The sequence below is a fragment of the Pan paniscus genome, chromosome 2 (assembly GCF_029289425.2).
Source record: "Pan paniscus chromosome 2, NHGRI_mPanPan1-v2.0_pri, whole genome shotgun sequence".
In the NCBI taxonomy this organism is placed as follows: domain Eukaryota; kingdom Metazoa; phylum Chordata; class Mammalia; order Primates; family Hominidae; genus Pan; species Pan paniscus.
The window spans coordinates 175,790,883-175,813,844 of record NC_085926.1 but is presented as its reverse complement, the minus strand read 5'-3'; the positions used below and the strand labels follow the sequence as shown (position 1 = coordinate 175,813,844).

General features: G+C 39.1%; 1 long non-coding RNA gene across 1 annotated transcript in view; it reads right to left on the bottom strand.

Moving 5' to 3' along the window:
- LOC130541386 (uncharacterized) overlaps positions 1-22,962 on the bottom strand; it is a 42,817-nt gene that overhangs the window by 8,237 nt on the left and 11,618 nt on the right. The window contains exons 3-4 of the long non-coding RNA XR_010111473.1: positions 22,317-22,518; positions 12,015-12,105 (exon numbers count right to left, since the gene is read on the bottom strand). This is a non-coding gene — a long non-coding RNA (uncharacterized LOC130541386). The remainder of the gene's footprint in view (positions 1-12,014; positions 12,106-22,316; positions 22,519-22,962) is intronic.

Sequence of the window (22,962 nt, the reverse complement as noted above, 5' to 3'; positions counted from 1 at the left end):
ATCCACTCACTGGCCAGAAGGAAGGCAGGACAGTTGGACTGACAGTGCCATCAAAATGACATGTAATAAGAATGGTTAGTTTTTCAAAAGAAAAGGATATGTTACTATCAAATGAAGCAGAAAGGGATACTGGTTGGGTGAAAGTAAAAGATGCCCACCACCTCTATCAAAAGTCTTTGTAACTGGCTGATGGTCTGCTATTTGCAAATAATGGATAAAAAGATTCCCTAGAGTGTACGGTTCCCAAAGATGTCGGGGTGCTTTACAAAAAAAAAAAAAAAAAAAAAAAAAACAGATACGATTTTTAATTCTGTCTACAGCTCTAGGGCCATCTCCTATATCCAGGTCAGTTCATACTTTGCTTGATTTGTAATGTTGCATAGGAACAGGTAGTAAAAGGTAGGGAAGGAATAAAATGTCTTGACCCAAACAGAATGATTAGGAATACCTATCTTCTAGAGACATAGCCTGGGAGAGGAATTATGACTGAGACCACACAAAAGTCTGAGTGTGTCGTAAACAGGATAAACATTCAGACTTTGAAATGACCATCAATTTCTGTCTTTTCTATTATTAACATTTCTCTGCCTGTATATTTAAAAAATAATAATTCAGAACATGAATCTTTGCTTTCTCCCAAAAATGTCTTGGGCTATGTGATATTTTCACACAAAGGAGCTATTTTTGGCATTCAAAAATTGCTTTTCTTCCTGCTGGCAAAGAGAATTCACTCACTACCTACTAGTGCATAACGCTTATTTTGCTTAAAAAAGAGAAAAAGGAAAAAGGCGCTTCCTCCAAATGATATAGGAGAAAAGAGAAAATATTAAATTTGTAAAGGACAAAATTACTCCTCCTCTTTGAACATTTTCTGGAACAACACTCTGCTGCCTGTCTATTGTTTCAGAGGCTAATAGTTATATAAAGCCTCTTTAATAGCTTCTATTCCACGACATCACTGTCTCTGCCATGAAAGGAGTAGGCAATGGAATAATGACTCACTTTAAAACCACACCCTTATTTATATTCAGGGCTTGTCATGGGAGAGATTACCCCGTTCTTTTTTATTTCCTATTTTTTCCTTGTTTGGCTCTTACTTCCTTCTTTAATCCTTCTAAAGTTTTGTTTCAATGTCTACCTGGAACCCCTATGTTCATACTGAAAATGAAAGGAGAAAATTAGGCCGAGAATCGAAAGATTAGAATTCTCTTTGGTCTATTAACTTATGACTGCTCTGAAGCCAATATTTTATTTAAAGAGAGAAACAAAAGTAGAACTTTGTAAATAATTTTTGCCCAATTTGATGCTTAAATGGATATTATAGGTCATTATTAAGTAACGAACATTTTTAAATAGATGGTTATTTTAATAAACAAAAATGTCGTTTTATTTAATTTCTCCCTTTAAGTTTTAGGTTGCATGGCAATTTAGGGCATACCACTTGTATTAGTCTATTCTCAGACTGCTATAAAGAAATACCTGAGACTGGGTAACTTATTAGGAAAAGAGGTTTAATTGGCTCATGGTTCCACAGGCTGTACAAGAAGCATGGCTGGGGAGACCTTGGGAAACTTACAATCATGGTGGAAGGTGAAGGAGAAGCAGGCCAGAGCAGAAGGAAGAGAGAGAGGGGAGAGGTGCCACACACTTTTAAACAAACAAATCTCATGAGCACTCACTCACTATCACTGAGCAGCACTGAGGGGCAAACTGCCCCCATGATCCAATCCCCTCCCACCAGGCCCCACCTCCAACACTGGGGATTACAATTTGACATGAGATTTGGGTGGGGATGCAGACCCAGACTATATCACCACTCTTTATTAGGAAACTCTGTAAACTTAACTATTTGGGAAAAATAAATGTATTCGATTTCTTTCACTGAACATAAGCATAGAATGACATATCATTTTTATCAGCATTTCTGTTAAATTTTCTTGGGACTTAAATTTTAAAATTCTCCAAGCCATCTTAGTTTTAAAATTAAAAGAGTATCTATCATTTATAGCACTCACACTCCTGGGATACTAATTAGTGAACAATTCATCTGGAAAATTAAAGATGTTCCAGAAAGTGTTACTAAAATAGGTGTTTTTTTTTAAAAAAAAAAAAAAAAGGTCTTTATATGAGGAGAACTAGACTCAACTAATGAGCAGCTGAAAGAATACATTCTTATCCTATGAGATTATATATTTATAACAGAAAATAAAAAGTATGCTACTATGGATGGCATTGCAATACGACAATACAGTAGAACAAAATCCTATAGGGAATAGGTAGTTCCCAGTTGCCTGATGCCTTCCACTAGCAGAATGAGGTGATCTGGTGTTATATCGAACCACTGGAAAGGATTGAAATGACCTAGCCCTGAGGAAATCATCCATTGCCTTATATCCCCCAGAATCTCTGTTTTCTCTTATGGTAGATAAAGAATTTAGAGCAATATGATTCTTCCAATGCTGCAGGTATAGCTCTGGCAGGTCCTACCTCCATGTGGACATTCCATATTGCCCTGCTATTCCCACTACAAATCTTTCCTTTTCTTCTTTCACTTACTGGTTACTTGCTACGTTTTTTTTTCTTTTTTCTTTCTTTTTCTTTTTTTTTTTTTTTTTTTTTTTTTGAGACAGAGTTTCACTGTTGTTGCCCAGGCTGGAGTACAGTGGTGGGATCTCAACTCACTGCAGCCTCCGCCTTCCCAGTTCAAGCAATTCTCCTGCCTCTCAGCCTCCCAAGTAGCTGGGATTACAAGCGTGCGCCACTATGCCCGACTAATTTTGTATTTTTAGTAGAGATGGGGTTTCACCATGTTGGTCAGGCTGGTCTCGAACTCCTGACCTCAAGTGATCCACCCGCCTGGGCCTCTCAAAGTGCTGAGATTACAAGTGTGAGCCACTGCGTCCAGCCTGCAAACTCTTTTTCTTATCCTCATTCCTAACACCTCATCTTGGCCTCTTACTTCAGACACTTGATGACCAGACCCTTTTAGACCAAAAATCATGCCTTATTATAATTAGTACCTCTAGCACTAGCACTTAGCCAAATGCCCAGTATATAGTAGAAATTAGACAAGTGCTTGGTGAATGAGTGATGTATAAATAAAGATGTGGATGAATATTAAAGGGTGAATGATAAATGTCTGGGATAAAGAATTTTTCCTTCATATCACTGAAAAAGTAGAAGATAGGTTTTTGATGAAAATTCCATTTTTCAATGATAACATAGTACTATATAGAAAGCTACTATATTTTTAAAAATTAATGTATTACTCTACTTCACAAACAACATGGATAAAGTAAACTTTTGTGGGCCTGTTTATTCCTGTTGTGATAACTTGACACTTTGAAAATTCTGAGTGGTGCTCTCATCTTGAAAAACCTGACTAGTGCATGGCTTGTATATCTGCTTTTTGTGTTTATGAATTGGAGAATATCCGAAAGATAAAGTAGAAATTAACTTTCGGTACTATAAGTCTAACATGACTTGTAATGTTTTATGGAGGTTTTAAATGCTGATAATCATGGGCTAACAAACAGAACGCAGATCTCCACCCTACCTAGGTCTAGAGCATGCTGTTTAGAGAAGTGTTGCTATATGTCAAAAGGAAGAAAATGTTCTGTGACTCCAAAGGTACAGTCACCAGGGTCAAGATTTCAGGACCCAAGGTAGCAGTTGCCAGGGTCAAGATTTCAGTTCAACTTAAAAGAAAACCAAGCCTTCCAACAACGGAATGAGGCTCCTCCTAAAGTAGCCAGCTCAGCCACCATTGTCCATATTCAAGAAACAGATATATTTGGTATTTGTACAAAAGTTTAAAATAAAACTGACCAAAAGACTTACATGTTAAACCTGAAGAATTCTGGGCCACCCTGAGGCCTTCTCTGCCCATTGAACAGCCACCCTAAAGGAGATTTTGACTGATGGTTTTCTTTACAGGGTGGTTCAGGGGTTTACCTAGTCCATCCATCCATCCTACCATTCAACGAACCATCCATTTGTCCATCCAACATCTAACCATTCATTCATTCATTATCCTTATAAAAAAAATTCCCTCTGAACCCCTCTTTCCCAGAAGCACCATCCTCATGGTTCCCATGACATTATCTTTCCCTGTGTCCTCCCTTCCTTGCTGCTGCTCAGACATTATTGTCCTCATTTAGCACCCTCCCCTGCACACACTGTAGCATGTGCATATTCTACAAAGTCTAACCTCTCATTCTGACTTCTTTCCTCTCTATGAGACAAACTCCTCAGAAATCTTGGGAATATGTTTCTTCTGTTGTCACTCACATTTATTATTTTATTTGTATAACACCCTGAGAAGAAGGCAGCGTTAATATTAGTATCCCCATTTTGCAGATGTGGAAACTGAGACCCAGAGAAATTCTCTTACCTGCCCATGCTCACACGATGACAGTGACCCGAACCTGGACCCTCTGGTTCCAAGCTTGGTGCTCTTTCCACCACCACAGGTGAGACAACTAGGTCCTGAGGGTTTAAATGGGGAATTTCTTTTTGAGCTGGAAGTCTCCTTCTACTTTACATATGATTCAAATTTTTAAATGTTATTTATCTATCAATAAAACTAATATGGGGCTCTGTAAATGTTCTTAACACCAATTTCTTTTTATGGAGTACACTGCAGCAGTCATAAACTCAGGGTACTATTATTTAAGTTAGTTAAGTTACTTTAAGATTATACAAAGAGGCCAATTTTATCACACCGTTATTGCTATTTTGTCACTTTAACATAGTCAGGTTAATTTAAGAAAAGAAAGTAATTTCAAAGGCAGTAAGCCACAATGGTATGGAAAAGGCTTTGCCAGCTGGCTGTAATGCTCTGAAAATTAATGAAATCATCACGCCTTAACATTTTCTCTAGAGCTGCACTGTTAGGAATATATTCTTTCTAAATTTAGCTATTGGCAAACAGTCACTCTTAAAAACTAATAAAATTTAGTAATACTTTCCATACATACCAGGGTGTGTCTTTTTACTCAGTAAAATTATAATTTGAATGTCTATTACTTTATGACATAAATGAATCAAGATGATTTGTACTAAGAAACTAGAGAAGAAACTACAAAAAATGATCCCCAGGTGCTTGTGGTAGGTAGTTCAGGCTTGGTTGAAGGAAAATCAGGGTCTTATTTCAGTCCTATATTCACATATTGCAAGTCTTTTGAGTATCCAAGTAGGATGATGATAAATGTCACAAAAATCCAGGCAGGAGACTGCATAGATCATCAGTCCTCAGTAGAATCTTGCTGAAGGCCAACTTTTGGTGAATAAAGTAGTTATGATCGCCATAAGTTTGGGGGCATAAAATGTGTTCCATTTGCATAAAATTTACATAAAACTATCTAAATGATTTCAACTACCAGGGGAAAAATATATGTGTATCTTCTTCCATTATTTAAATCTCATATACCTTCGAGAGAAGTGCTTAAGAGAACTTGCTTGCAAGGTTCTCTGAAGAATGCTACTGCAAAGTTTGATAGTAAAAGCTTGATTAAATAGAGTAACTGTGGAAAGATAATCTGATTAAATTTAATTCAAGTAACTGAATTTTTAAAAATCTTTATTGTTAAAAATGTGTCTAAAATATGTCCTTTTTTCTCATTTAATTAGTTCAGTATATGGTGTTGAACATTCTTAATGGACACAGGGTCATTTCAGAAACATTATTAAGAGAGAAAGCTTAGGTAGGCTCTGATTCTAGGTCTGATATTTACTAGTTTTAGAATATGAGGCAAATAGTTTAAATTATTTCATCTTCTATTTTTTCAGCTATGGAACAAAAGATGGGGGGGTTCTTTCACCTAACTATAGAAAAATAACATGGGGGCTTTGATAAAAATTAAAATATTGAGAACTACCTTGAAAGATCTTGATTTGAGAGTGAGGAAAGAAACCAGAAATCCATATTTATGGTCAGCACTATAGATGATTTCGATACAGTTGGTCAGGGCACTGAGTTAGGAACTGCCAAAACAATCTTGAGCAAAAATAACAGAGCTGGAAGTATCACATGCCTTGATTTCAAAACATATTATAAAGTGATTGTAATCAAAGCTGCATGGTACTTGCATAAAAACAGATACATTGATCAATGGAGCAAGATGGAAAACCCAGAAATAAACCTATGCATTTGATGGCTAACTGATTTTTGACAAAGTTGCCAAGAATACACAATGGGGAAAGGACAATCTCTTCAATAATTGTTGTTGGGAAAATTGGATATCCCCATGCAGAATAATAAAATTAGACCCTTATCTTATACCACATACAAAAATCAACTCAAAATGAATTAAAGACTTACATAGAAGACACCTGAACCTGTAAAACTACTAAAAGAAAACAAAGAAGAAAATCTTCATGACATTGGTCTAGACAGTCATTTCTTGGGTATCACCCCTGAAGCACAGGCAATGAAATAAAAATAGACAAATGGGATGGCATCAAACTAAAATATTCTGCACAGCAAAAGAAATAATTAACAAAGTGAAAAACAACCCACAGAATAGGAGAAAATACTTGCAAATTATACATCTGATAAGGGGTTACTATCCAAAATACATAAGAAACTCAAACAACTTAAAACAAGAAAACAAATAACTTAAAAATGAGAAAACGGCCCAGATACTTTTCAAAAGAAGACATACAAATGGCTAATAGGTGCATGGAAAAATGCTTAGCATCACTAATTAGAAAAATATAAATTAAAACCACAATGAAATATTACCTCACACCTGATAGAATGGCTTTTATCAAAAAGATGAAAGATAACCATTAAGAGGATGCAGAAAAATTGAACTTTTATATGTTGTTGGTGAGAGTAAAAATTAATACAGCTTTTATGAAAACAGGGTATGGAGCTTCCCAGAAAAACCAAAAATAGAATTACGATTCAACCCAGTAATCTCACTTCTGGGTATATATCCAAAGAAACTGAAATCAGTATGTCAAAGGGATATCTGCACTGCTATGCTAATTGCAGCATTGTTCACAATAGCCAAGATATGGAAACAACCCAAATGTCCATCAGTAGATGAATGGATAAAGAAAATGTGGGTACACATACATGACGGAATACTATTCGGTCCTACAAAGGAGGGAAATCCTGTCATTTGTGATGACACGGATGAATTTGGAGGACACGGAGCTAAGTGAAATAAGTCAAGCACAGAAAGACAAATACTGCATGGTCTCACCCATATGTGAAATCTTATAAAGTTGAACACTCCCAGAAGTTAAAATTTAATTTAATTTAATTTAAAAAAGTAAATTGAACTCATAGAAGTAGAGTAGAGCAATGGTTAGCAGAGGCTAGGGTGGCAGGTAGGGAGGGTTAGGAAGAAAGGGAATGATGACAGGTAATCAAAGGGTACGAAGTTTCAGATAAACAAGAGTAATACGTTTTGAGAGTTGTTTCTCAGCAGGGTGACTATAGTCAATAATAATATATATTTTTAAATAACAGAAAATTTTAAATGTCTTATAAAGATAATAGGTAAGCAAGGTGATAAGCACGTTAACTAGCTTGATTTAATTATGCCACATTGTATATATACATATATCAAAACATCATGCTGTACCTCATAAATGTAGACAATTATGGTTTATCAATAAAAAATAATAAGTTTCAATAAATAAATATGGAGCCAAAACAAAAGCACAGAAAGTTTGTTTAAATGTTTTAGTTCAAAAAGCTAATTTACTATGTAACACCACTATTCAAATACATAGCACAATGTTGTGCAAAATGTTTGCAACAAAGAGCAAATTTGGACTAATTTTCTCTGCTTTGGGGCTTTGAAAGAACTGTCCACAGTATATATGAAACCTTTAAAAATCTGTTTGCAATGGTCAGTATTCTAGAGGCAGTAGAAAAATAGGTTTTCTGATAAGGCATCAGTTTTTCAATGAACACAATGAAATATGTCACTTTCAAGTTGAGACCATTTTTGAAATTCCAGGCAAAGCCATCACAGCCTCTGTCATGGATGCTGGATAATTGGGATTCGTTGCACAACCTACATTCTCTGAAAGATGATTGACATCCCTGCAGTTTGTACTGTGTGAAAGTGGCCACGTTGTCAAAACCTGGGCAAACACAATCTTCTCAAAAGGTTAATTGGAATTCAGTTGAATACAAAGAATGAAGAGTTTTTCTCACATACTTTTAGTACACAGTTTTAAAGTTATGATTGGAATAAAGTATTTTATCTAGATTAGCACTGACCACTATGGTAGCCACCAGCTATGTGTGGCTATAGAGCACTTGGAATGTGGCTAATCCAAAATAAGGTATGCTGTAAGTATAAAATATGCACCAGACATTTTAAAATTGTTTTATTAAGAAAATGAATGAAAAATAACTCATTAATTTTTAACTGATTACCTATTGAGGCAATAATATTTTGGACGTATCGGATTAACTAAAATATGATAGTAAAATTAATTTTACTTTTTTTACTTTTTAATGTGGCTACTAGAAAATATAAATTACATGTATGGCTCACATATTTCTACTGGGCAGCTTTGTTTTCAAAAAAGATTAGAGGGTGTGTCTTCTCAAACAGTTTAATTAATGCTATTTGAAGCTCATTAGAGTATGTATTTATATCTACAGCATGTGAAATAAAGATAATAATGTCATTTCATACCAGTTCATTTTATAATAAGCCCTACTGATGCCTCTAAAATATGAAATAATAATTTCAGAATAATTTTGATTTATGTCTAAAAGGACCTTGTCATAACACAGTGCCTTACAGAGTCTTAGAATTTCTAGATATCCTAAAAAATCATCTAATTTAATCCCATCTTTTTAGAGAAAGAAACTAAGAGGAGTTTACCTGATCACCTAAATATTACTTACGAGCAAAGCGAAAACTGGAACTCAGATCTCTGAATCCCAAGCCACAAGATTTCTATTGTACCAGTACTATTTAAATCTGACAGTGTTTCAAAAGTAGAACACAACTATTCCTTGTTTTTTTGCCCCTAATAAGTAGTCTTTTTTTTTTCAAAAGAACTTCAATTCAAAAGCTACATTTCTAAAAATTGCCATAACTGAGGTCACACTCATTAACCCAAAGAGATTTGATTAAGGTAATTGAATAATATATTTTTGTTGGTCTCCTTCCCCAACACATATAGTTTTATCTAAAAAGGTTTTATGACACAAAGCAATCAAAGCACAAAACTGACAAAATCACCAACAAGGAATAAGGTTTCTAAACAGAAGAAGATATGCAAGGAAGAAACCAGCTTGATTCAACAGTCTTAAAGCCGTGGAGCAAAGTTGGATTACCTGGAAAACTAGCCCATCAGGCTGGTTGCCTGCATAACAAAAGGGAACAATATTCATGAAGGGATAAAATCAGAAAAACAAAAAATAAAAGGACACTGATCAACTTGCAGGAGATATTTTTAAAACCTCATTAATTTCCTGTATTTGACACAAAAGAAGGTTAACAGAGAACTGTTAGTCCTTTTTAGATAGGAAAAGAAAACTGCCCCATAGCTGAGCTTTCCTTGGACCCCTTCAGTTTTGCATCCAGATGCTTCACCAGTCACTCTGTCACTCCCCCTGTAGAATGAGAAATCCAGTCAAGCTTTTTACTGGTTTTGCATTGCTAATAAAATAATAACAATTGATATTCCATTTTGTGGAGGTTGGGAGGGAAGGGGACCTAAATTAGTCTTTTTGAGGTCATTTAAAAGCAGTCTCAAGATAACAGGAAAATAGTCATTCTAAATACTTATTGATGAATTGATCAATTAGTTTTGGCAAAATAATTCCATGATATATAGTGTATAAAATGACTACCACATTACCTGCAAACACTGTATGCTCAGTAAATGTTAATTATATCTGAATCATTCAGAGATACCAGTGTAAATATAAGGTTAGAGATAATTAAGGACTGGGGAGAAAAAAAAATCCGCATTTTATTTCTTCTTAACATACACTATTTTAACACTCTAATTGCAATGAATTTTCATTGTATATTACCTGAAAAATATAAATATGTAATATTAAAATATAAGGAATACTGCCGGGTGCAGTAACTCATGGCTGTAATCCCAACACTTTGAAAGGTCGAGGCAGGTGGATCATCTGAGGTCAGGAATTCAAGACCAGCCTGGCCAACATGGTGAAACCTGTCTCTACCAAAAATACAAAAATTAACTGGGTGTGGTGGTACATGCCTGTAATCCCAGCTACTCAGGAGGCTGAAGCAGGTGAATCACTTGAACCTGGGAGGTGGAGGTTGCAGTGATCTGAGATCGTGCCACTGCACTCCAGCCTGGGCAACAGAGCAAGACTACGTCTCAAATAGATAAATAAAAATAAAAATAAAATAAAATAAAATAAACTACAAAGTATAATAAAATCCTTTTTTTGTTTCATTTCACCCAATATTTTTTATCCCAGTTTCTATTCCCTTAGCATCTGATTTTATTAAACACTATTTTTCGCCACCCTAGTCTTTCTCAAACTCCATTCTCTTCGCTTAGAAACCACTTTACTGAATTTGAGAATACTTGATGCTCAGTTAGGACAAAATGAAATAGCATTAACATCAGTCTCCTTGGCTACCAAGGGAAGGCCAAAGTGTGTCACCATGGGGTCACCAGCACTTTAACTTTTGAACTCAGTGTGTCATTGCATCTAGAAGGGATCAAGCTCTGGGGATCTGGCTCCTATTAATCAAATCATTAAGAACTTGATATAGAAACCAGCAAGTCAATTATCAACATACTAAGAGGAAAAGATCTACTAATGTTATGGGATCTTTGGGGTGTTGCTTTCCTGGCCAGAAATATCTGTGGACAATGGCACCTTGGCCCGAGTTCTTGTCCTGTGTCCAGGAAGAATGAGGCAGACAAGTGGAGGGTGAGCAAGATGAAGAGGAGCTTTATTGAGTGTTAGAAAAGCTCAGAGGAGACCCATAGTGGATAGCTCCTCTCTACAGGCAGATCATCCTGTCAGTGTTCAGCTCTCAGCAGAGAGGAGGCCTGGAGTGGGTGGCTCCTCTCTGTAGGCAGGTAATCCCATCATCTCTGCAGCTCTCAGCAGAGAGGAAGCCCTGGAGTGAGTGGCCCCTCTCTGCAGCTGGTCATCCTGTTGAGTGTTCAGCTCTCAGCAAAGAGGAGGCCTGGAGTGGGTGGTTCCTCTCTGCAGATAGCTTGTCCTGACAAATGTTCAGCTCTCCGCAGGGAAGGTAGCTCCTTTGTGCTGCTGGTTGTCAAATTGTTCACATCTCTCAGTAGAGAGGGGGCCCTGGAGAAGGCAGCTCCTCTCTGTAGCTGCTGGTCCAGATATCTGCTCTGCTCTGGCTGAGTCTGGGGTTTTTACAGTCTTGTGGGGAAGTGGGAAAGTGTGTGCTGACTGGTCCATCAGCAGCCATGGGTGGGCCCAGGAAAAAGCACCACCAGTTCCCCCTTCAGTCCACGGGACTGGCAGCCAGGCCCCCAGGCTTCAAGGCTTCCCCAGCTTGAGGGTGGGGCTTCACTGGGGACCCACCCCATTCAGCCCAGGAGCCTGTTTGCCTTTCCTGCTGTTCATGGCACCCAGGCTATTCATACCAAGGCGCACCTGCAGGCCAGCACTGAGCTGCCTTCAGCCCTGCTTTGAGTCCCCCCCCATGCTCATCAGCACCCAATGTCTGGAGGGGGCCAAGGTGGCAGTGGGGCTGACATGTCAGTGCTGACCCAAGCATGCCCCACTCAGCAGGCTCCCACCTTGCTCCATGATCTGAGTGGGTGCCAGGAGTGGGGACAGGCCAGACAGTGGGACCAGGCAATTCAGAGTCTGTGGGGAGTGGGGGGTAGGGAGGCCTTCCCAGCCCCACAAGAGCACAGAGATGCCCAGGTCCACAGCCGGGTTTGGGTGGCTGCAGCTGCCCATGAGGAGCTCCTGCCCTGCCAATTCGGAAGGGGCAGGGCTCGCACTTGTCCCTTGGAGCAGGAGGCCTGGGGCCCAGGGAAAGGACTCCTACCTGCTCTGTGGAGTGGGAGGACTGGCTGTGCCTCCCCACGGCAGCCGGCATGTTGGCAGCAGCCATTCTGGATGGGCTGCTGCTGCCATCACTAAGAAGATAAGAAAGTTCGCATCAGTTAGTCAGACATTACTTTCCTGCAAGATAATATGCATGGGAAACTAAATTATAATCAGTAACTTTCTTGAGGTAGGCAGCCTTAATGATGTGTGTCTTGGAGCTATAAAGGCCAAATGCATTTATCCACTTTGTAGAATTTGCCTGCCATAAGGTCTAGGGAATTTGAAGAACTAACAAGAACCCTGGGACTGCTGAAGATATTCTGACAAATATTAGTTCTTGATACTTCTTTTTAATTATTCCAGTCTAACCATCTCTCTTCTTTTAACACGGCCTTTCTACAAAAGTGTATCATAAGATTGATCAAATTTAGCTTACTATATACCACAAGCATCTTCCCATTCTACTTTTCTAAGACATTCCCTTGTTGGAGTTTTAGGTGTTAAAAAGATGTTCCAGTCTTACGTTTACAAATATCTCCTGGTTTACCCATAGTGAATGGTAATCAAATCTGTCATGTGTAGATTTCATTAGATGAACTCCCTAAGGGTGATGCCATTTCCAAGTTCTTGGTGAATACCTCACTCAGGCACTATGTATTGACTGTGTAAGGCCCCTTATATACTTTCCTTAGTAATGGAAGTATTGAGCCTTATTCTAAATAATTTAGGACATGTCTAAACATATTTTTCATGAGGAATTTTGACCCACATGACTCAGTCACTTCAAAGAAAGCAATATCATCATCTAACATTTCCAGATCTAGACAACTGGATACGTTCCTTTGAAGGGCAAATGGTTTTCTATTTCAATTCCTTCCCAGCCTTCTAAGGAAAACGGGTTTCTTATATCATTTTCCAAAGCCAAGTGAAAATCAAATGGCCCTTTGGTAAAGCTTGGGTTTATTAAGTAATGTTTCCATTTGAACTTTAAATATAAAAACCATCTTTGTGTTACATTTGCCCCTACCCTAAGGATGGATCTAGACATTCACTTCAAATTTTAGTGTAGACTTAGTATTCGGTATACTGCTTTATGCTGCAGGAACATCTGAGTTAGATACCCATATAATTTCTGTGAAGAACTCACAGCAAACTTTTTCAAAAATGAATTCACTATGCAATATTTACAAATGTTTAATTCTTGCATTAACTACAGCTTCTAGGAAAAGCACAGATTATAATTTTAATAAACATACCATTGGTTAGATTCCCTGAGATTTACAGTACATCAAACCAGATGCTGTCTTTTTCCCCTCTGCAGTCCCTAAATTCCAATCACCCTTAATGCAGTTGTATTACAATTTTAATTTTAAGAAGTGTACAAAATATACAAGGAAAGGCAAATGAAAATGAAACCACCCATTCCTCACTACTAAACCCCTAATTTTTGGAATATATGTTCATTTCTCTCATTAAGGCTACATTTTTCAGGAATCTCCCAGAACTCGACCCACCACCTACCATCTTACATCAAGTTATAAACCAAAAACATAGAGATGTGTAAGAGGCAGATGTGGTGGCAGAGGTGAGGCTGTAGAAATCAGGAACAGGTCAGTACATGGACTGTTCATCTCTCTGAGCTTTCTAGAAGTTCGAAAGTTGCAGTTGTTGAAAATATGAGAGAAATTTTTAAAGTACATGAAGTCAGCTCAATAAATTGTGAAATATGTTATTACTATTAATCTTGAGAAATTATTTAAAACTTCACAATTTTTTGTTGACATAGAAAAAGAAACAAGAAAAACTATTGGCTCAAAGCATCTGGAGATGACATAGTGATTGTGTTCCCTTGCCACCGTCACATATATGATTATAGTCATACATTACTTCATGATGTGATACAATCTGAGAAATACATTATTAGGTGATTTTGCGGTTGTGCAAACATCATAGAGTGATTGTAATTACACACACCTAGATGGTATAGTCTACTACACACTACAAATTGGTACAACATGTTACTGTGCTGAATACTGTAGGCAATTGCAACACAGTGGCAACTATTTGTGTATACAAATATATCTAACCATAGAAATGTTACAGTAAAAATATTTTATTAGGTTCATGCGAATGTAATTGTGGTTTTTGCTATTAAAAGTAATTGCAAAAACTACAATTATGTTTGTACCAACTTGATATTGTAATCTTATGGGACCACCATTGTATATGTGCTCCATTGTTGAATGAAACCTCATTATGCAGAGCATGACTGTATTTGTCTTCTTATTTTCCCATCTTTACCCCTCTTGGATTAAAAATCTCAGAATTTTTATTTATTTAGTTTATTATAATTTAAGTTCTGGGATACATGTGCAGAACGTGCAGGTTTGTTACATAGGTATACACATGTCATCTTGGTTTGCTGTACCCATCAACCCATCATCTACATTAGGTATTTCTCCTAATGCTATCCCTCCTCTCGCCCCCTACCCACCAACAGGCCCCAGTGTGTGATGGCCCCCTCCCTGTATCCATGTGTTCTCATTGTTCAGCTCTCACTTATGAGTGAGAACATGCGGTGTTTGGTTTTCTGTTCCTGTGTTAGTTTGCTGAGAATGATGGTTTCCAGCTTCATCCATGTCCCTGAAAAGGACATGAAGTCATGCTTTTTTATGGCTGCATAGTATTCCATGGTGTATATGTGCCACATTTTCTTTATCCAGTCTATCATTGATTGGCATTTGGGTTGGCTCCAAGTCTTTGCTATTGTGAACAGTGCTGAAATAAAAATATGTGTGCCTCCTCTACCTGGCTGCTGCCCTGTCTGGGAAGTGAAGTGCCCCTCTGCCCAGTGGCCCCACCATCTAGCAAATGAGGAGTGCCTCTGCCTGGCTGCTGCCCCATCTGGCAAGTGAGGAGCACCTCTCTCTGGCTGCCGCCCTGTCTGGGAAGTGAGGAGCGCCTCTGTCTGGCCACCCAACTGACTGGGAAGTGAGGAGCCCCTCTGCCTGGCCACTGCCCTGTCTAGGAAATGAGGAGTGCTTCTGCCCAGCTGCCCACCATCTGGGAAGTGAGGAGCAGCTCTGCCCATCGCCCACCCTCTGGGAAGTGAGGAGCGCCTCTGCCCGGCCCCCACATCGTCTGGGATGTGAGGAGCACCTCTGCTTGGGCGCTGTGCAACTCTCCAAGTGTGAAGTGACAGCCTTGCGTGTGATACTTCTGCACTCCCCAAGTTTGCATTTTCGACATTAAAGTTTACTTTTTATCAAAATATGTGTGTGTGTGTGTGTGTGTGTGTGTGTGTGTGCGTGCGTGCATGGGTCTTTATAGTAGAATGACTATAATCCTTTAGGTATATACCCAGTAATGAAATTGCTGGGTCAAATGGTATTTCTGGTTCTAGATCCTTGAGGAATCGCCACACTGTCTGCCACAATGGTTGAAATAATTTACACTCCTACCAACGGTGTAAAAGTGTTTCTATTTCTCCACATCCTCTGCAGCATCTGTTGTTTCCTAACTTTTTAATGATCGCCATTCTAACTGGAGTGCGATGGTATCTCATTGTGGTTTTGATTTGCATTTCTCTAATGACCAGTGATGATGAGCTTTTTTTCAAATGTTTGTTGGCCACATGAATGTCTTCTTTTGAGAAGTGTCTGTTAACATCCTTCACCCACTTTTTGATGGGGTTGTTTCGTTCTTGTAAATCTGTTTAAATTCTTTGTAGATTCTGGATATTAGCCCTTTGTCAGATGAATAGATTGCAAAAATTTTCTCCCATTCTGTAGGTTGCCTGTTCACCCTGATGATAGTTTCTTTTGCTGTGCAGGAGCTCTTTAGTTTAATTAGACCCCATTTGTCAATTTTGGCTTTTGTTGCCATTGATTTTGGTGTTTTAGTCATGAAGTCTTTGCCCGTGCCTATGTCCTGAATGGTATTGCCTAGGTTTTCTTCTAGGGTTTTTATGGTTTTAGGTCTTACGTTTAAGTCTTTAATCCATCTTGAGTTAATTTTTGTATAAAGTGTAAGGAAGGGGTCCACTTTCAGTTTTCTGCATATGGCTAGCCAGTTTTCCCAACACCAATTATTAAATAGGAAATCCTTTCCCCATAGTTTGTTTTTATCAGGTTTGTCAAAGATCATATGATTATAGATGTGTGGTGTTATTTCTGAGACCTCTGCTCTGTTCCATTGGTCCACATATCTGTTTTAGTACCAGTACCATGCTGTTTTGGTTACTGTAGCCTTGTAGTATAGTTTGAGGTCAGGTAGTGTGATGCCTCCAGCTTTGTTCTTTTTGCTTAGGATTGTCGTGGCTATGCAGGCTCTTTTTTGATTCCATATGAAATTTGAAGTAGTTTTTTCAATTTCTGTGAAGAAAGTCAATGGTAGCTTGATGGGGATAACATTCCATTTGTTTGTGTCCTCTCTTATTTCCTTGAGCAGTGGTTTGTAGTTCTCCTTGAAGAGGTCCTTCACATCCCTGGTAAGGTGCATTCCTAGATATTGTGTTCTCTTTGTAGCAATAGTGAATGGGAGTTCACTCATGATTTGGCTCTGTGTTTGTCTATTATTGGTGTATAGGAATGCTTGTGATTTTTGCACATTGATTTTGTATCCTTAGACTTTGCTGAAGTTGCTTATCAGCTTGAGGAGATTTTGGGCTGAGACAATGGGGTTTTCTAAATGAACAGTCGTGGCATCTGCAAAGACAGAAAATTTTACTTCCTCTCTTCCTATTTGAATATCCTTTATTTCTGTCTCTTGCCTGATTGCCCTGGCCAGAACTTTCAATACTATGTTGAATAGGAGTGGTGAGAGAGGGCATCCTTGTCTTCTGCTGGTTTTCAAAGGGAATGCTTCCAGCTTTTGCCCATTCAGTATGATATTGGCTGTGGGTTTGTCATAAATAGCTCTTATTATTTTGAGATACATTCCATCAAAACCTAGTTTATTCAGAGTTTTTAGCATGAAGGGGTGTTGAATTTTGTCGAAGGATTTTTCTCCATTTATTGAGATAATCATGTGGTTTTTGTCATTGGTTCTGTTTATGTGATGGATTACATTTATTAATTTGAGTATGTTGAAACACTCTCACATCTCAGGGATGAAGCTTACTTGATCATAGTGGATAAGCTTTTTGATATGCTGCTGGATTCGGTTTGCTAGTATTTTATTGAGGATTTTCTCATTGATGTTCATCAGGGATATTGGCTTGAAATTTTCTTGTTTTGTTGTGTCTCTGCCAGGTTTTGGTATCAGGATGATGATGGCCTCATAAAATGAGTTAGGGATGAGTCGTCTTTTTCTGTTGTTCGGAATAGTTTCAGAAGGAATGGTACCAGCTCCTCTTTGTATCTCTGGTAGAATTCGGCTCTGAATCCTTCTGGTCCTGGAATTTATTTTGGTTGGAAGGCTATTAATTACTACCTCTGTTTCAGAACTTGTTATTGGTCTATTCAGGGATTCGACTTCTTCCTGGTTTAGCCTTGGGAGGGTGTATGTGTCCAGGAATTTATCCATCTCTTCTAGATTTTCTAGTTGATTTGTGTAGAGGTGTTCATAGTATTCTCTGATAGTAGTTTGTATTTCTGTGGGATCAGTGGTGATATCCCCTTTATCATTTTTTATTGCATCTGTTTGATTCTTCTCTCTTTTCTTCTTTATTAGTCTGGCTAGCAGTCTATCTATTTTGTTAATCTTTAAAAAAAAACACCTCTTGGATTCATTGATTTTTGAAGAGTTTTTCACATCTCTATCTCCTTCAGTTCTGCTCTCATCTTAGTTATTTCTTGTCTTCTGCTAGCTTTTGAATTTGTTTCCTCTTGTTTCTCTAGTTCTTGTAATTGTGATGTTAGGGTGTCAATTTTAGATCTTTCCCATTTAGTGCTATAAATTTCTCTCTAAACACTGCTTTAGCTGTGTCCCAAACATTCTGCTACATTGTGTCTTTGTTCTTATTGGTTTCAAAGAACTTTTATTTATTTCTGCCTTAATTTCATTATTTACCCAGTAGTCATTCAGGAGCAGTTGTTCAGTTTCCATGTAGTTGTGCAGTTTTGAGTGAGTTTCTTAATCCTGGGTTCTAATTAGATTGCACTGTGGTCTGAGAGACTGTGTTATCATTTAGTTCTTTTGCATTTGCTGAGGAATATTTTACTTCCAAATATGTGGTCAATTTTAGAGTAAGTGCTATGTGGTGCTGAGAAGAATATATATTCTGTTAATTTGGGGTGGAGAGTTCTGTAGATATCTATTACTTCTGCTTGATCCAGAGTTGAGTTCAAGTCCTGAATATCCTTATTAATTTTCTGTCTTGTTGATCTGTCTAACATTGACAGTGGGGTGTTAGGTCTCCCACTATTATTGTGTGGGAGTCTAAGTCTCTTTGTAGGTCTCTAAGAACTTGCTTTATGAATCTGGGTTCTACTGTATTGGGTGCATATATATTTAGGATAGTTAGCTCTTCTTGTTGCATTGATCCCTTTACTATTACATAATGCCCTTCTTTTTCTTTTTTGATCTTTGTTGGTTTAAAGTCTGTTTTACCAGAGACTAGAATTGCAACCCCTGCTTTTTTGTTTTCTTTTTGTTTTTTGCTTTCCATTTGTTTAGTTTAAATATTCCTCCATCCCTTTATTTTGGGCCTATTTGTGTCTTTGCACATGAGATGGGTCTCCTGAATACAGCATACTGATGGCTCTTGGTTCTTTCCAATTTGCCATCTGTGTCTTTTAATTGGGGCATTTAGCCCATTTACATTTAAGGTTAATATGATTATGTGTGAATCTGATGCTGTCATTATGATGCTAGCTGGTTATTTTACCCGTTAGTTGATGCAGTTTCTTCAGTGTCGATTGTCTTTACAATTTGGTATGTTTGTGCAGTGGCTAGTACTGGTTTTTCCTTTCCATATTTAGTGCTTCCTTCAAGAGCTCTTGTAAGGCACATCTGGTGACAAAATCTCTCAGCATTTGCTTGTCTGTAAAGGGTTTTATTTCTCCTTCGTTTATGAAGCTTAGTTTGACTGGATAAAAAATTCTGGGTTAAACATCCTTTTCTTTGAGAATGTTGAATATTGGCCCCCACTCTCTTCTGGCTTGTAGTGTTTCTGCCAAGAGATCCACTGTTAGTTTGATGGGCTTCCCTTTGTGGGTAACCAGACCTTTCTCTTGGCTGCCTTTAACATGTTTTCCTTCATTTTAACCTTGGTGAATCTGACGATTATGTGTCTTGGGGTTGCTCTTCTCGAGGAGGATCTTTGTGGTGTTCTCTGTATTTCCTGAATTTGAATGTTGGCCCATCTTGCTAGATTGGGGAAGTTCTCCTGGATAATATCCTGAAGAGTGTTTTCCAATTTGGTTTCATTCTCCCTGTCACTTTCAGGCACACCAATCAAACAGGTTTGGTCTTTTCACATAATCCCATATTTCTTGTAGGCTTTGTTTGTTCCTTTTCATTCTTTTTTCTCTAATCTTGGCTTCATGTTTTATTTCATTAAGTTGATCTTCAATTCTGATATCCTTTCTTCCGCTTGATCGATTCAGCTATTAATACTTGTATATGCTTCACAAAGTTCTCATGCTGTGTTTTTCAGCTCCATCAGGTCATTTATGGTCTTCTCTAAACTGGTTATTCTAGTTAACAATTCCTCTAACCTTTTATCAAGGTTCATAGCTTTTTTCCATTGGATTAAAACATGCTCCATTAGCTCAGAGGAGTTTGTTATTACCCACCTTCTGAAACCTACTTCTGTCTGTTAGCCAAAATCATTCTCCATCCAGTTTTGTTCCCTTGCTGGCAAGAAGTTGTGATCCTTTGGAAGAGAAAAGGCATTCTGGTTTTTGGAATTTTCAGCCTTTTTACACTGGTTTTTCCTCATCTTCGTGGATTTATCTACCTTTGGTCTTTGATGTTGGTGACCTTTGGATGGGGTTTCCGTGTGGACATCCTTTTTTGTTAATGTTGATGCTATTCCTTTCTGTTTGTTATTTTTCCTTCTAACAGTCGGGCCTCTCTGCTGCAGGTCTTCTGGAGTTTCCTGGAGGTCCACTCTGGCCCCTGTTTGCCTGGGTATCACCAGCAGAGGCTACAAAACAGCAAAGATTGCTGCCTGTTCCTTCCTCTGGAAGCTTCATCCCAGAGGGGCCCCTGCCAGATGCCAGCTGGAGCTCTCCTGTATGAGGTGTCTGTCAACTCCTGCTGGGAGGTGTCTCCCAGTCAGGAGGCATGGGGATCAGGGACCCACTTGAGGAGGCACTCTGTCCCTTAGCAAAGCTGGAGCGCTGTGCTGGGAGATCCACTCCTCTCTTAAGAGCCACCAAGCAGGAACGTTTAAGTCTGCTGAAGCTGTGCCCACAGCCACCCCTTCCCCCAGGTGCTCTGTCCCAGAGAGATGGGAGTTTTATCTAAAAGCCCCTGACTGGGGCTGCTGCCTTCCTTTCAGAGATGCCCTGCCAGTGAGGAGTCTAGAGAGGCAGTCGGGCTACAGCAGCTTTGAGGCACTGCGGTGGGCTCCACCCAGTCCGAACTTCCGAGCAGTTTTGTTTATACTGTGAGGGGAAAACTGCCTACTCAAGCCTCAGTAATGGCAAATGGTCCTCCCCACAGCAAGCTCGAGCATCCCAGGTCAACTTCAGACTGCTGTGCTGGCAGCAAGAATTTCCAGCCAGTGGATCTTAGCTTGCTGGGCTCCATGGGGGTGGGATCCGCTGAGCTAGGCCACTTGGCTCCCTGGCTTTAGCCACCTTTCCAGGGGACTGAACGGTTCTATCTCACTGGCAAGCTAAGATCCACTGGCTTGAAATTCTCGCTGCCAGCACAGCAGTCTGAAGTCGACCTGGGATGCTCGAACTTGCTGCCAGGAGGAGCATTTGCCATTACTGAGGCTTGAGTAGGCAGTTTTCCCCTCACAGTGTAAACAAAACTGCTTGGAAGTTCAGACTGGGTGGATCCCACTGCAGCGCCTCAAAGCTGCTGTAGCCAGATTGCCTCTCTAGACTCCTCTCTGGGCAGGGCATCTCTGAAAGAAAGGCAGCAGCCCCAATCAGGGGCTTATAGATAAATCTCCCATCTCCCTGGGACAGATCACTTGGGGGAAGGGGCAGCTGTGGGCGCAGCTTCAGCAGACTTAAATGTTCCTGGTACCACTGGGGTATGAAAAGAAACTCCTGCAGCTAGCTCGGGATGGCCGCCCAGTTTTATGCTTGAAACTCAGGGCCCTGGTGGCATAGGCACCCGAGGGAATCTCCTGGTCTGTGGGTTGCATAGACCATGGGAAAAGCGTAGTATCTGGGCAGGAGTGCACCATTCCTCATGTCAGAGTCCTTCATGGCTTCCCTTGGCTAGGGGAGGGAGTTCCCTGACCCCTTGCACTTCCCAGGTAAGGCAATGTCCCACCCTGCTTCAGCTTGCCCTCCATGGGCTTCACCCACTGTCTAGCCAGTCCCAAAGAGATGAGCCAAGTACCTCAGTTGGAAATGCAGAAATTACTCATCTTCTGTGTTCATCTCACTGGGAGCTGCACACCAGAGCTGTTCCTATTCAGCCATTTTGCCAGCCACTGAATTCTTATTATAATTTTGGATAATTGTGAAATTTTTTATTTGATAACTATGATTCTTTGGAAATGATGTCAAAACCAAGATATTTTCTCCTATTTCAACAGTCTCAATCCATTTCCATCTCTCTTCTTCACATAGCTCCTTGTTCTTCTCTCACACTTCTGCATTTCCTGTCACAAAGTTTAGAATTTCTGTAAGAGGTTAGCAAAGGTGACCTATGTCCAGTACGAGAAATAACCCTGTCATAATGAAGGACAGATCCAGGCTACAGTGAGTGATCTATTCACTTGCTGCATGTCTTAGTCTATTCAGGCTGCTATAACAAAGTACTTTAGACTCGGTAATTTATAAACAACAGAGATTTATTTCTTAGAGGTCTGGAGGCTGGGAAGTCCAACATCAAAGCACCAGTAGATTTGGTGTCTGGTAATTGGCTTAATAGATGGTGACTTGTTGCTGCATCCTTACATGGCAAAAAAGGGCCAGGGAGCTCACTCAAGCCTCTTTTATAAGGTCACTATTCTCATTCATAAGGGTCAAGCCCTCACCTTATGACTTAATCACTTCCTAAAGGCCATACCTCTTAATACTATCACATTGGGTATTAGGCCTCAACATATAAATTCGTGGGGTACACCAATTTAGAACATAGTGCTGCACCTCAACGCAATTTAATGGACTATCATCCGGTCATACCTTCTCTCTGTGAAGATTTTTAGACCCTACTGGCTTACCTCCGTTAGTGATGCTCTCTGACAGTCTTCAGGTTGGCAGTGTGCCTTAGTATAGGCACTGCATCCATGTTGCAACACAGTTCTCCCTAGGGTTCTATATCATGAGTTATAGAGGTATGTTAAGCAAGCTAGCATGAGCTTTTAAGACTCTGAAACACACACTGAAAATCCATACACATCATCCAGCATATGGAAAGCAAACCTAGGAGAAAATATGGAATTTGGAAAAAGGCATAAGAGAATGACATTAGCAAAATAAATAAAACAATAATAATTTGGGCAACAGCCAAAAACACAAGTCAAAAATGAGAGGTATTTTGACTCCCTAATATATTAAAATGTGTCATTCACATACTCACACTGCATGCATGATTTAGCTTTCTTTTTTCTCAGCCTCAGCAACAGCTAGGAATACTTTGTTGACAGTTTTTACCTCATAAATTTGGTTCCCTGATCTAATTTTTCATTACGAGAAAAAAGAAAGGAAAAAAAACTTAAAGATCTTTCCTCAAATGAGATTCTCTTTCCCTCTGGGTTTTTATTGATTTATAATTGCACTGATATTTCACATTTCTATTTAAAAACACCGTGTTCTAATGCTCACTCTGGCAGAGGCTTCCTTTTGCATTTGACAGGACGCCCACCA